The sequence below is a fragment of the Echiichthys vipera genome (assembly GCF_963691815.1).
Source record: "Echiichthys vipera genome assembly, chromosome: 5".
NCBI lineage: Eukaryota > Metazoa > Chordata > Actinopteri > Perciformes > Trachinidae > Echiichthys > Echiichthys vipera.
This window is the reverse complement of record NC_139830.1, coordinates 3,098,963-3,113,238: the sequence shown is the minus strand read 5'-3', so window position 1 is coordinate 3,113,238 and position 14,276 is coordinate 3,098,963. Positions and strand designations below refer to the sequence as shown.

The window sequence follows — 14,276 nt, the reverse complement described above, 5'->3', positions numbered from 1 at the left end:
CCCAATCCTCCTCCAGACTTTTGCAAAAGGCTTTTGTTTTTAAATCCTGTGGTTCTTAACTTCAGATGAACTTTAATATAAAGGTCCATTTATAATCTCCCCCATCACTTACTTACTTGCTTTCTCCCATCAAAAATGTAATTCATTTGACAGGGTTTTTTGTTTTCATTTGTTTTAATAGGGCGGTACGGTGGTGTGGCGGTTAGCACTATCGCCTCACAGCAACAGGGTCCTGGTTCAAATCCGCCCCTTCTGTGTGGAGTTTGCATGTTCTCCCCGTGTCTGCGTGGGTTCTCTCTGGGTTCTCCGGGTTCCTCCAACAACATGCATTTGTTAGGTTTATTGGTCACTCTTAATTGTCCGTATGGGTTCTGTCTCTGTGTGTGTGTCTGTGATAGACTGGCGTCCTGTCCAAGGTGTACCCTGCCTCACGCCCGATGTCAGCTGGGATCATATGCATATATATATGTTTATATATTATATAACAATTGAATAAGCTAAAATAACTGAGCATTATTCATCTCATTTCATCTTCAGCATCTTATCCGGGGTCGGGTCTCGGGGGCAGCAGCTTTAGCAGGGGACCCCAAACTTCCCTTTCCCGGGCCACATTAACCAGCTCTAACTGGGGGATCCTGAGGCGTTCCCAGGCCAGTGTGGAGATCTAATCTCTCCACCTGGTCCTGGGTCTTCCCCGATGCCTCCTCCCTCACTTAGCATTATTATTATTCATTATTATTTTCCGTCACATTAAATAGAGTTGTTACGATTCCACCTGCATCGGTATCTGTGAATACCGAAGTCCAGGCACCGATACGATGCTAGCCTCTGGCCCTCACTTCTCCTCGCAGGTAAATATCAACCAGATGGACGTATCTCCCTCCCCCCAACGTCACATACATGCCCTTTTTTGGTCAGAGGAAACGAGGCTGAGTCAAAGTCTGACAAGATGGCGGCTCCCGTAGGACGATTAAGTTGAGAGAACGGACCTCGACGGGGACGCTACGTCCATTTTTTATACAGTGTTTGGTATCGGCCGATACGTGACTATTTTAAGGATAAAAACACGATATTTATTACCTCATATGTTACTAATTAGTTAATAATGTGGTCAGAGCAGGTCAAATGTAATATAGGACCCCTCATCTACCAGCCGTGGTTGACGCTGCTGTTAAAAACAGACGGTTTGTGTGTAGATGAAACTCACAGAGAGGAAACCCTGCAGTGTGACGCAGCTCTTCACTGTCAGCACTAGATGTCGCTGTGTCCTCATTATTCACCTGCGTGACACTGAACATAGATGATCTTTTATTCTTTAAGTTCTCAGTGTTTGTTTCCAGTACTGGTTGACAGTGTAATAGGCTACATGTGTGTGTGTATAATGTCTAATAATGTTAAATATTCTTTAACACAGTTATTTGTTTAAATAAGCAGCTTTCTGCGCACGATCCACATAGAAATTGTTCATTTCAGCTAAAATAAACATCACAATATTTGCCCCCATATCAATAATATGTGATCTTAAAAATATATAATGTGATGTAAAGTGCTCTTGAGGAGTTATACAATTTATAAATACCTACGTCTTTTTAGTTTTACATTCAATTATTTATTTTCTATGGTGAATACATTTGAAAATACATATGTTGTCTGTTTTTGTGTGGGGTGTGTGTACACATAGGTAGCAAATTGTTATTTTTATTTATTGTGATAATTATTATATATAATAATCATTTCATCTTCAGCCTCTTATCCGGGGTCGGGTCTCGGGGGCAGCAGCTTTAGCAGGGGACCCCAAACTTCCCTTTCCCGGGCCACATTAACCAGCTCTAACTGGGGGATCCTGAGGCGTTCCCAGGCCAGTGTGGAGATCTAATCTCTCCACCTGGTCCTGGGTCTTCCCCGAGGCCTCCTCCCAGCTGGACGTGCCTGGAACACCTCCCTAGGGAGGCGCCCAGGGTTCATCCTTACCAGATGATCCTGAACCACCTCAACTGGCTCCTTTCAACACAAAGGAGCAGCGGCTCTACTCCGAGTTCCTCACGGATGCTGAACTTCTCCCCCTCTCTCTAAGGGAGACTCCAGCCCCCCTCCTGAGGAAACACATTTCAGACGCTTGTACCCACGACCTCGTTCTTTCGGTCCTGACTATATATAATAATACCATAATAATATAATATTTGCAGTAATAATTATTAGATACTTTAATCGTCTCATTTTTGTGCAATTCCTGACAGTATCATCTGTTTATTCCGGTTTGTAAATTATATTATTTATACACTCATCTGTGTTTTAACAGAGCCATGCGCGCAACTTTGTTCTGCAAATGAACAAAATTAAGTGCATGGCTCATTTACGAAAATACAGAAGTCTTGAATCTTGAATATTGAATAGAGTTGTTCTGATTTTGCTGCCGAAAATGCCGGCATCGGTATCTGCGAGTACCGAAGTCCAGGCACCGATCCGATGCTAGCCACTGGCCCTCACTTCTCCTCGGAGGTAAACGTCAACCAGATGGACGTTTCTCCCTCCCCCCCAACGTCACATACATGCCCTTTTTTGGTCAGAGGAAACGAGGCGGAGTGAAAGTCTGACAAGATGGCGACTCCCGTAGGCGAGGACGATTGGATCAAGTTGAGAGAACGAACCTCTACGGACACGCTACGTCCATTTTTTATACAATCTTTGGTATCGGCCGATGCCCACAGCACGAGTATCGGAATCGGTACGGGGAGGGACAAAATGGTTTTGGAACATCTCTAAAAATTGATATAGCAGTTGAAAATGAGTAGGATTAAATAAGCTTTTGCCAAATTACGATTTTGTTCCTTTAGCTTTTATTCTTTTTCTTCTAATTTGTATTTACGTGTTCGAAATAAAGCATCCGTTCACATGGCGGCGCTACACCTGAATGCACCGCACTCATCCAGAAATACGAGGGAAGCTGGAATATCGGAGTTTTCCAGCAGGGGCTTTGAACGCACCACCAATGAGCTGCGACCCGCCCCGCGCCTTCGAGCGACACCAGCCAATCAGCGGCGGCTAATCCTGAAACCGGCCAATGGCGTGTGTCAGGGGGCGGGTCTTGGTGCCTAGCTAACAATAGCCTGGGATCGGCAAGTTTACTGTTGGAGGAACCGAAGGAGCAGCCAGGAGGGCGACGCACGGAGCGCAGCTAAGCCGAGAGGAGAGCACGGTCGGCCGGTTACATGAGACGGTGTGTCCCGGTGTCGGAACATTATTACCGCTCCTCGTTTTGGGGTTTTTCACATTGGAGACCAGACAAAGTGGTGAGTGGACTCTCTCTGCGGCCGTTCATCTCCACGGGGCTCGTTTGGCCGTGAATGTGAAAGGGTTAACGGGTACCGTAGGCTGGGACCGCACGGTTCTTCCCCGGTGCTTCATCTGCATGATCCGCGTATTAACGCCCCGGAGCCCGCAGGCCCCGCAGCCGCGCACGCCTTATTCTTTTATTATTTTATTATTTTATTATTATATTATCTTATTTTATTACACTGCTCTCACCCAGTTTACCTGCTGACTGTGACGACATGGCACTTTCTGATGAATGAATGAATGAAAGCCACTTTAACATCTTACTCAATAATTAAGATGCTAATTAATTATTAATTATACAAATACATTAATTTTAGTAAAAGTATTAATATTTCTGTGTGAAACCTGAGTTGAGTCAAAGAACAAAACAAGTACATTAATGTTTCCATTTCTTAAAATAATTATTTTAATTTATAATATAAAATAATGAGGATGCAAATTAATTAATGATAATAAATGATAATAATACATTAAATTACTAATACTAATATTTATAGATATTATATTATATTTATAAAACCTGCCCAGAGTAAAAGAACAAACAAGTACATTAATTTTAAATTATAATATAAAATAATTAGGATGGTAATTAATAACAATACAAATACATTAATTAAAGTAAAAGTACTAATATTTCTGTGTAAAACCTGAATTGAGTCAAAGTACAAAACAAGTAAATTCATTTTAAATAATAATATAAAATAATTAGGATGGTAATGAATTAATAATAATACAAATACATTAATTAAAGTAAAAGTACTAATATTTCTGTGTAAAACCTGAATTGAGTCAAAGTACAAAACAAGTAAATTCATTTTAAATAATAATATAAAATATTGAGGATGCTAATTAATTAATTATTATAATAATACATTAAATTAATTAAAAGTTAAAATATTAATATATATTATATTTATATTTATAAAACCTGCCCAGAGTAAAAGTATAAAACAAGTACATTAGTTTTAATTTCTAATATAAAATAATTAGGATGGTAATTCATTAATAATAATCAACATAAATTTAGTAAAAGTACAAATATTTCTTTGTAAAACCTGAGTTGAGTAAAAGTATAAAACAAGTAAATTAATGTTTCTATTTCTTGAAATAATTATTTTAAATTCTAATATAAAATAATTAGAATGCTAATTCATTAATAATAATAAAAATACATGAGGTAAAAGTACTAATATTCATACATATTATATTATATTTATATTATAAAACCAGCCCAGAGTAAAAGAACAAAACAAGTACATTAATGTTTCCATTTCTTGAAATAATTATTTTGGATTATAATATAAAATAATTAAGATGCAAATTAATTAATATTAAAAAATAAATTCAGTAAAAGTACTAATATTCATAGATATTATATTATATTATAAATCCTGTACAAAACGAGTACATTAATATTAAATTCTAATATAAAATAATTAGGATTTTAATTAATTAATGGTTCAAATATGCTGAAATTACATCTTGTTATTATTCTTATAATAATTAAACATTACTAATTATGGGTTAAATAAGTTATACTCCTTTTCAAATGTGTCCATTTAAATGTATTAAAGTGATATTTTCTGATATTATAATATTCTAAAATCTGCATAATTAGAACTTTTACTCTTTGTACGTTGAGTGCGTTCTGATGTTTTTACATTTATACTTTTATTTAAGTCACATTTGACCCGTAACAGAGTATTTCCTGCTTTTACTGAATTCATTAAGTACTCGTTCCTCTAAAGCTGTCAAATAAATGTAGTGGGGGCGGCGGTAGCTCAGTCCATAGGTGACATGGCTGGGTCGCTGGTTCAAGTCCCTGTGTGGACCATGAATGGAGCGTGGACTGGTGGCTGGAGAGGTGCCAGTTCACCTCCTGGGCACTGCCGAGGTGCTGTTTCTTGAGCAAGGCACCAAACCCCCAACTGCTCGGGGCGCGGGTCACTGGCAGCCCCCTCACTCTGACATCTCTGCATTGGTTGCATGTATATAGATCCTGTGTGCGTGTGCGTGTGCGTGTGTGTGCGTGCGTGTGCGTGCGTGTGCGTGCGCGTGTGTGTGCGTGCGTGTGCGTGTGTGTTGAATATTTCCCTTTATATGAAGTATAAATCTGCTTAAAATGGAAACACACCTGATATTAATTAAAGCACTTGGTGACGCTGCTGAAACGACTCCGATCTTCAACTAAAGTAAAGCACTAACGTGTAAAAATACTCCTTTAATTAAATGTTCTGTTATTAAAACGTACCTGCGGATAAAAGTGCTCATTATGAACGAGAACGACAACATTATTTATATATTAGATTGTTGCATTTGTGCTACTTTTAATTACTCTATAAACACCTGGGTGAGTTAATCTACAATAACACATCAAAATGTAGTCGTTTATTTATTTTGTGTTTATAATCTGACTCTGTAAAGCAGCTAAAAGTGTGAAATTAACCGAATATACATCGAGTTTATATCATTTTTAGCAACTAACGCAATAAAACACAACAGAAACCAAAGAAACACCACAGAAGAAGATTAAAAGAAGCTTTTTTAAAGGTTAAATGTGGCGGAGTAGGAGATTAAAGTAATATTATTTTAACAAAAACATAAAAAAGAGCTGGATTTATTACACGAAACAAAACGAGCGTGAGTGTGAATCTGAAATATACTTTTTAATCTCAATTATCTGGTTTTCTCGATCGTTGGACGCCAAAAAAAGTCAATAAAATGTGTTTAAATGACTAAATGAATAAAAACAGGACTTCCTGCACTCGAACACGTGGACTGGGTTGCAGATTCGGGGGCGGTGGCGGCACTGCGGTTGCCACGGAGACCAGGGGCGTGGCTACGGGAGTGTTTTATGACCCCAGTTGTCGCTTTGACACCTCGACGGCACGAAGGAGAGGAAGGGAAGAGTTAATGACGTGTGTGTGTGTGTGTGTGTGTGTGTGTGTGTGTGTGTGTGTGTGTGTGTGTGTGTGTGTGTGTGTGTGTGTGTGTGTGTGTGTGTGTGTGTGTGTGTGTGTGTGTGTGTGTGTGTGTGTGTGTGTGTGTGTGTGTGTGTGTGTGTGTGTGTGTGTGTGTGTGTGTGTGTGACCTCTTAACTCCTTCAGTTCCCAGATAATTCGCGCATTTAAACAGCGTTTTCGAATTATTGTCGGGTTTCTCATCTGCGCATGCTCCCCACTCAGTTTTAGGGCGCAACCGTACCGTGTTTAGGAGCGGCACGCTTGCCGTCCACGGCCCGTCTGAGAGAGGTGGGCTTTAGTAAAGCACGTGTGCACGTGTACAAGCACGAGTGTGCGCACGTGCACGAGCACGAGGCCTACGGCGGTTCTGAGGTCATTTCCTGTGCGCCTGTTGGGACGTAGAAAAAAGAAGGAGGGACCATGCGCGGACATTTCAAACAATGGCGGTGAAAGGTTCACGTTGGTGTGATGCGGAGGTGGAGTGTTTACTGCAGATTTGGTCGATGAAAAGATTCAAAAACAGTCGACAAGACGCACAAAAACTCCGAGGTCTACGGAAAGATCTGGAAACAAAGCCACGCATCGCCATGACGTCATCAATGCGTGTGACGTGTTACGGCGTGATGACGTATAGGCAGCAAGAAGCATTCTCCGAGGCCCAGGTAGTGTGAGTACAAACGGGCCTGGAGGGGGGGACAAGGACCCTAAAGCACGGGGCGCGGGACGGAGGCACAGTGGGTGGGCGTCCTTACATACAGGTTTCTGCTGTGCAGGTTTACAAACGCACTGATTTCTACAGTCACTGATGAGCCAAAGTGCTCGTTAAGGTGGATTTCTGCCGCCGCAGCGCGCACACACACACACACACACACACACACACACACACACACACACACACACACACACACTGCTGAATAATGGATGCTCTGTCTGCTGGAGCTGCTGAGCGCGGCGTCTAGACGAGGCCCGACGCCACCAAACCAAACGCCCTCGTCACGGAAACAGGCTGAGTCCAGATGAGAGGACGCCGCGGAGATCCCTTCCTCATCTGTCTCCTTCCCTTCATCTGTCTCCTTTCCTTCATCTGTCTCCTTTCCTTCATCTATCTCCTTTCCTTCCTTCATCTGTCTCCTTTCCTTCCTTCATCTGTCTCCTTTCCTTCCTCTGTCTCCTTTCCTTCATCTGTCTCCTTTCCTTCATCTGTCTCCTTTCCTTCATCTGTCTCCTTTCCTTCATCTGTCTCCTTTCCTTCCTTCATCTGTCTCCTTTCCTTTATCTGTCTCCTTTCCTTCCTTCATCTGTCTCCTTTCCTTCATCTGTCTCCTTTCCTTTATCTGTCTCCTTTCCTATCTTCATCTGTCTCCTTTCCTTCCTCATCTGTCTCCTTTCCTTCATCCGTCTCCTTCCTTCATCTGTCTCCTTTCCTTCCTTCATCTGTCTCCTTTCCTTCCTTCATCTGTCTCCTTTCCTTTATCTGTCTCCTTTCCTTCCTTCATCTGTCTCCTTTCCTTCCTTCATCTGTCTCCTTTCCTTCATCTGTCTCCTTTCCTTTATCTGTCTCCTTTCCTTCATCTGTCTCCTTTCCTTCCTCATCTGTCTCCTTTCCTTCATCTGTCTCCTTTCCTTCCTCATCTGTCTCCTTTCCTTCATCCGTCTCCTTCCTTCATCTGTCTCCTTTCCTTCCTTCATCTGTCTCCTTTCCTTCCTTCATCTGTCTCCTTTCCTTCATCTGTCTCCTTTCCTTCATCTGTCTCCTTTCCTTCATCTGTCTCCTTTCCTTCATCTGTCTCCTTTCCCTCATCTGTCTCCTTTCCCTCATCTGTCTCCTTTCCTTCATCTGTCTCCTTTCCTTCCTTCATCTGTCTCCTTTCCTTCCTCATCTGTCTCCTTTCCTTCATCTGTCTCCTTTCCTTCATCTATCTCCTTTCCTTCCTTCATCTGTCTCCTTTCCTTCCTTCATCTGTCTCCTTTCCTTCATCTGTCTCCTTTCCTTCATCTGTCTCCTTTCCTTCATCTGTCTCCTTTCCCTCATCTGTCTCCTTTCCTTCATCTGTCTCCTTTCCTTCCTTCATCTGTCTCCTTTCCTTCATCATCTGTCTCCTTTCCTTCATCTGTCTCCTTTCCTTCCTCATCTGTCTCCTTTCCTTCCTTCCTCTGTCTCCTTTCCTTCATCTGTCTCCTTTCCTTCCTTCATCTGTCTCCTTTCCTTCCTTCATCTGTCTCCTTTCCTTCATCTGTCTCCTTTCCTTCCTTCATCTGTCTCCTTTCCTTCATCTGTCTCCTTTCCTTCCTTCATCTGTCTCCTTTCCTTCCTTCATCTGTCTCCTTTCCTTCATCTGTCTCCTTTCCTTCCTTCATCTGTCTCCTTTCCTTCATCTGTCTCCTTTCCTTCATCTGTCTCCTTTCCTTCATCTGTCTCCTTTCCTTCATCTGTCTCCTTTCCTTCCTTCATCCGTCTCCTTTCCTTCATCTGTCTCCTTTCCTTCATCTGTCTCCTTTCCTTCATCAGTCTCCTTTCCTTCATCTGTCTCCTTTCCTTCCTTCATCTGTCTCCTTTCCTTCATCTGTCTCCTTTCCTTCCTTCATCTGTCTCCTTTCCTTCATCTGTCTCCTTTCCTTCCTTCATCTGTCTCCTTTCCTTCATCTGTCTCCTTTCCTTCATCTGTCTCCTTTCCTTCCTTCCTCTGTCTCCTTTCCTTCATCTGTCTCCTTCCCTTCATCTGTCTCCTTTCCTTCCTTCATCTGTCTCCTTTCCTTCCTTCATCCGTCTCCTTTCCTTCATCTGTCTCCTTTCCTTCCTTCATCTGTCTCCTTTCCTTCCTTCATCTGTCTCCTTTCCTTCATCTATCTCCTTTCCTTCATCTGTCTCCTTTCCTTCCTTCATCTGTCTCCTTTCCTTCCTTCATCTGTCTCCTTTCCTTCCTTCATCTGTCTCCTTTCCTTCATCTGTCTCCTTTCCTTCCTTCATCTGTCTCCTTTCCTTCATCTGTCTCCTTTCCTTCCTTCATCTGTCTCCTTTCCTTCATCTGTCTCCTTTCCTTCCTTCATCTGTCTCCTTTCCTTCCTTCATCTGTCTCCTTCCCTTCATCTGTCTCCTTTCCTTCAGCTGTCTCCTTTCCTTCATCATCTGTCTCCTTTCCTTCATCTGTCTCCTTTCCTTCCTTCATCTGTCTCCTTTCCTTCATCTGTCTCCTTCCCTTCATCTGTCTCCTTTCCTTCAGCTGTCTCCTTTCCTTCAGCTGTCTCCTTTCCTTCATCTGTCTCCTTCCCTTCATCTGTCTCCTTTCCTTCAGCTGTCTCCTTTCCTTCATCATCTGTCTCCTTTCCTTCATCTGTCTCCTTTCCTTCATCTGTCTCCTTTCCTTCATCTGTCTCCTTTCCTTCCTCTGTCTCCTTTCCTTCATCTGTCTCCTTTCCTTCATCTGTCTCCTTTCCTTCCTTCATCTGTCTCCTTTCCTTCATCTGTCTCCTTTCCTTCATCTGTCTCCTTTCCTTCATCTGTCTCCTTTCCTTCATCTGTCTCCTTTCCTTCATCTGTGTCCTTTCCTTCCTTCATCTGTCTCCTTTCCTTCATCGGTCTCCTTTCCTTCATCTGTCTCCTTTCCTTCCTTCATCTGTCTCCTTTCCTTCATCTGTCTCCTTCCCTTCATCTGTCTCCTTCCCTTCATCTGTCTCCTTCCCTTCATCTGTCTCCTTTCCTTCATCTGTCTCCTTCCCTTCATCTGTCTCCTTCCCTTCATCTGTCTCCTTTCCTTCATCTGTCTCCTTTCCTTCCTTCATCTGTCTCCTTTCCTTCATCTATCTCCTTTCCTTCATCTGTCTCCTTTCCTTCCTTCATCTGTCTCCTTTCCTTCCTTCATCTGTCTCCTTTCCTTCATCTGTCTCCTTTCCTTCATCTGTCTCCTTTCCGTCCTTCATCTGTCTCCTTTCCTTCCTTCATCTGTCTCCTTCCCTTCATCTGTCTCCTTTCCTTCAGCTGTCTCCTTTCCTTCATCATCTGTCTCCTTTCCTTCATCTGTCTCCTTTCCTTCCTTCATCTGTCTCCTTTCCTTCATCTGTCTCCTTTCCTTCATCTGTCTCCTTTCCTTCCTTCATCTGTCTCCTTTCCTTCCTTCATCTGTCTCCTTTCCTTCCTTCATCTGTCTCCTTTCCTTCATCTGTCTCCTTTCCTTCATCTGTCTCCTTTCCTTCATCAGTCTCCTTTCCTTCATCTGTCTCCTTTCCTTCATCTGTCTCCTTTCCTTCATCAGTCTCCTTTCCTTCCTTCATCTGTCTCCTTTCCTTCATCTGTCTCCTTTCCTTCATCTGTCTCCTTTCCTTCATCTGTCTCCTTCCCTTCATCTGTCTCCTTTCCTTCATCTGTCTCCTTTCCTTCATCAGTCTCCTTTCCTTCATCTGTCCCATTTCCTTCATCTGTCTCCTTTCCTTCCTTCATCTGTCTCCTTTCCTTCCTTCATCTGTCTCCTTTCCTTCATCTGTCTCCTTTCCTTCCTTCATCTGTCTCCTTTCCTTCATCTGTCTTCTTTCCTTCATCTGTCTCCTTTCCTTCATCTGTCTCCTTTCCTTCATCTGTCTCCTTTCCTTCATCTGTCTCCTTTCCTTCCTTCATCTGTCTCCTTTCCTTCCTTCATCTGTCTCCTTTCCTTCATCTGTCTCCTTTCCTTCATCTGTCTCCTTTCCTTCATCTGTCTCCTTTCCTTCATCTGTCTCCTTTCCTTTATCGGACCTTTACTCTGAAAATACTCTCCCTCTCTCTCTCTCTCTCTCTCTCTCTCTCTCTCTCTCTCTCTCTCTCTCTCTCTCTCTCTCTCTCTCTCTCTCTCTCTCTCTCTCTCTGAGACTCAATGATTTTGTCCGATTTGTTTCCAGTCCCTCCCCCGTCTTGTCCCTTCCCTCGGGGTGTGTGTGTGTGTGTGTGTTCAGATGTGTGTGTGTCTGTGTGTGTGTGACTCGGCGTTCTCACCTCGGCTTTAACAGTAGGACGAGAACAACACCCCCAGATTTTAAAAACACGTCGGCTTGCCCTCCACATGCACCCGACTCAAACACAAGTGACTCTTTCATCATGTATCCGCGCTTTATTTTGCTTTTTATTTATTAACACCCTTTCAAAATACAACTTCCTGTCCAAACACTCCGTTGAAACAAAACAGACACAACATCGGAACATGTGAACAGTCACGATCAGTTAAACGTCTTTTAAAAAACAACGTAATCGTCATTTCACCTCTTTGTTATGGATGAAAAACGGTTCAAACAACGGGGAACACGGCGCTGCGGCGGCGTTGGAGAAACACGAGGCTCGGACCAGGAAATCTTATTTTGAAAGGGTGTTACGTCACGACTTAAAAGCAAGACTCCAGCGGTGCCGATGAATCGATCCGTAATAAAATGAAATCGTAATTTAAAAAGTGTGTGTGTGTGTGTGTGTGTGTGTGTGTGTGTGTGTGTGTGTGTGTGTGTGTGTGTGTGTGTGTGTGTGTGTGTGTGTGTGTGTGTGTGTGTGTGTGTGTGTGTGTGTGTGTGTGTGTGTGTGTGTGTGTGTGTGTGTGTGTGTGTGTGTGTGTGTGTGTGTGTGTGTGTGTGTGTGTGTGTGTGTGTGTGTTCTCACAGTGAGGTGTGATGTGTGCACAGCTGCCGGCCCGTCGCTCTCACCCTCCTTCTGTTTGTCTCCCCCTCACATGTGTTGAGACTCGTCCGAGCCCTCGGTCGCACTCACGTCTCCTCCAAACGGCCGTTTCACCTTTTCAACACAATAAAATATGAAAAAATAAAGAAGAAAACATAAAGAAATGACGCTTTAGGAATGTTCTTTATGCTCAAATTCACTTTTCTCACGGTTTGACTCGTGGACGCGGAGTTAGCCTGAATAAAAGTTTGGGAAACACAGATTATTTGTAGTAAAAAACTCCATTATTCCCTTTTTTTCAAACACTGAACTGACTCAGGGCGCCCTCCCACTGTGCCTCCGTCCCGTGCCCCGTGCTTTAGGGTCCTTGTCCCCCCCTCGGAGAATGCTTCTTGCTGCCTATACGTCATCACGCCGTCACACGTCACACGCATTGATGACGTCATGGCGATGCGTGGCTTTGTTTCCAGATCTTTCCGTAGACCTCGGAGTTTTTGTGCGTCTTGTCGACTGTTTTTTAATCTTTTCATCGACCAAATCTGCAGTAAACACTCCACCTCCGCATCACACCAACGTGAACCTTTCACCGCCATTGTTTGAAATGTCCGCGCATGGTCCCTCCTTCTTTTTTCTACGTCCCAACAGGCGCACAGGAAATGACCTCAGAACCGCCGTAGGCCTCGTGCTCGTACACGTGCGCACGCTCGTGCTCGTACACGTGTAAACGTGCTTTACAAAAGCCCACCTCTCTCAAACGGGCCGTGGACGGCAAGCGTGCCGCTCCTAGACGTGGTACGGTTGCACTCACACTGGTCAAAGGAACCAGACTTTACCCGTAAAACGTGTTTGGACACAGTACGGAAGGACAGTGTGAGTGCGCCCTAAGGGCCCTAAGGTCAGGTTTTATGGCTAAAGTCTGGTTCCTTTGACCAGTGTGAGTTCAACCGTACCACGTCTAGTTATGGCCCACTTGCCGTCCACGGCCCGTCTGAGAGAGGTGGGCTTTAGTAAAGCACGTTTGCACGTGTACGAGCACGAGCGTGCGCACGTGTACGAGCACGAGGTCTACGAAAAGATCTGGAAACAAAGCCACGCATCGCCATGACGTCATCAATGCGTGTGACGTGTTACGGCGTGATGACGTATAGGCAGCAAGAAGCATTCTCCGAGGCCCAGGTAGTGTGAGTACAAACGGGCCTGGAGGGGGGGACAAGGACCCTAAAGCACGGGGCACGGGACGGACGCACAGTGGGAGGGTGCCCTAATAGGGAAGGTTTTCGTTGCCACCGTTCTCTACGGGGGAATTGTTGGGTCTTTACCTGCTCTGTAAAGTGTCTTGAGATAACTTTTGCTATGATTCGACACTATAAATAAAATAAAATTGAATTGCGTTGATCTTTCCTCACGTGTTCGTTTGTGGTGAAGTCGTGGTCGCTCACGTTTAAGTTTGCTTCTCTCTCGGCTCTGGACTCAAACTGCTAACGCCTGTGAGGAAGTGCTGCAGAGCGCCGTTTTCTATCTCGTCCCCCGTTAATGACGCCACCCACTGACACGAAATAACGCGGTGACACCGAGAGTGATGAAGGGCGCGTGATAAGAGCTGCTGCTGTGTTTGTGTGCAGGCTGCGGGCTGAAGCCGTCTCTCTGCCTTTCCCTGAGAGGAGCGACCCCGACGCCGCGGTGACAGGTAAGAAACACGCTCTGTGGTAGTTCTAACTCTGTGCCTTGCTCAGCAGCACTGGGGTGTAGCGGTGTCTGAATGAACAGTTGAGTTGAGATGTCAATCGCAGTGATTCGTGTTTAATTTTGGCCTTTATGTCGGAATAAAACGCCACGTCGATCAGCCAGAATGCTAACAGCCCCAAAGAGCTAACAGGGATTAGCTCGGGGCAATCTGAGGCTGTGGCTCTGGTGGATTGCTTACTCCAGGTAGGGAATGAGTCCTGACCCCAAGTGAAGGAGTTAAAGTACCTCAGGATCATGTTCACGAGTGAGGGGACGATGGAGCGTGAGTTTGGCCGGAGAATCGGAGCAGCGGGGGCGGAGCTGCAGTCGCTCTACCGCACCGTTGTGATGAAAAGAGAGCTGAGGAAGGCAAAGCTCTGGATCTACCGCTCAGTCCTGGTTCCTACCCTCACCTGTGGTCATGAAAGCTGGGTCAGGACCCAAAGAACCAGGTCGCGGGTACAAGCGTGTGAAATGTGTTTCCTCAGGAGGGGGGCTGGAGTCTCCCTTAGAGAGAGGGGGAGAAGTTCAGCATCCGTGAGGAACTCGGAGTAGAGCCGCTGCTCCTTTGCGTTGAAAGGAGCCAGTTGAGGTGGTTCAGGATCATCTAGTAAGGATGAACC

The 14,276-nt window shown here is 44.3% G+C and overlaps 1 protein-coding gene across 1 annotated transcript in view; it reads left to right on the top strand.

Annotated features, from left to right (window-relative positions):
* Positions 1-3,143: 3,143 nt before the first annotated feature.
* Positions 3,144-14,276, top strand: part of pak1 (p21 protein (Cdc42/Rac)-activated kinase 1) — a 60,045-nt gene continuing 48,912 nt past the window's right edge. Inside the window, 2 exon segments of the mRNA XM_083914151.1 lie at positions 3,144-3,290; positions 13,551-13,615. The gene's annotated coding sequence lies outside the window, so the exon portion shown is untranslated.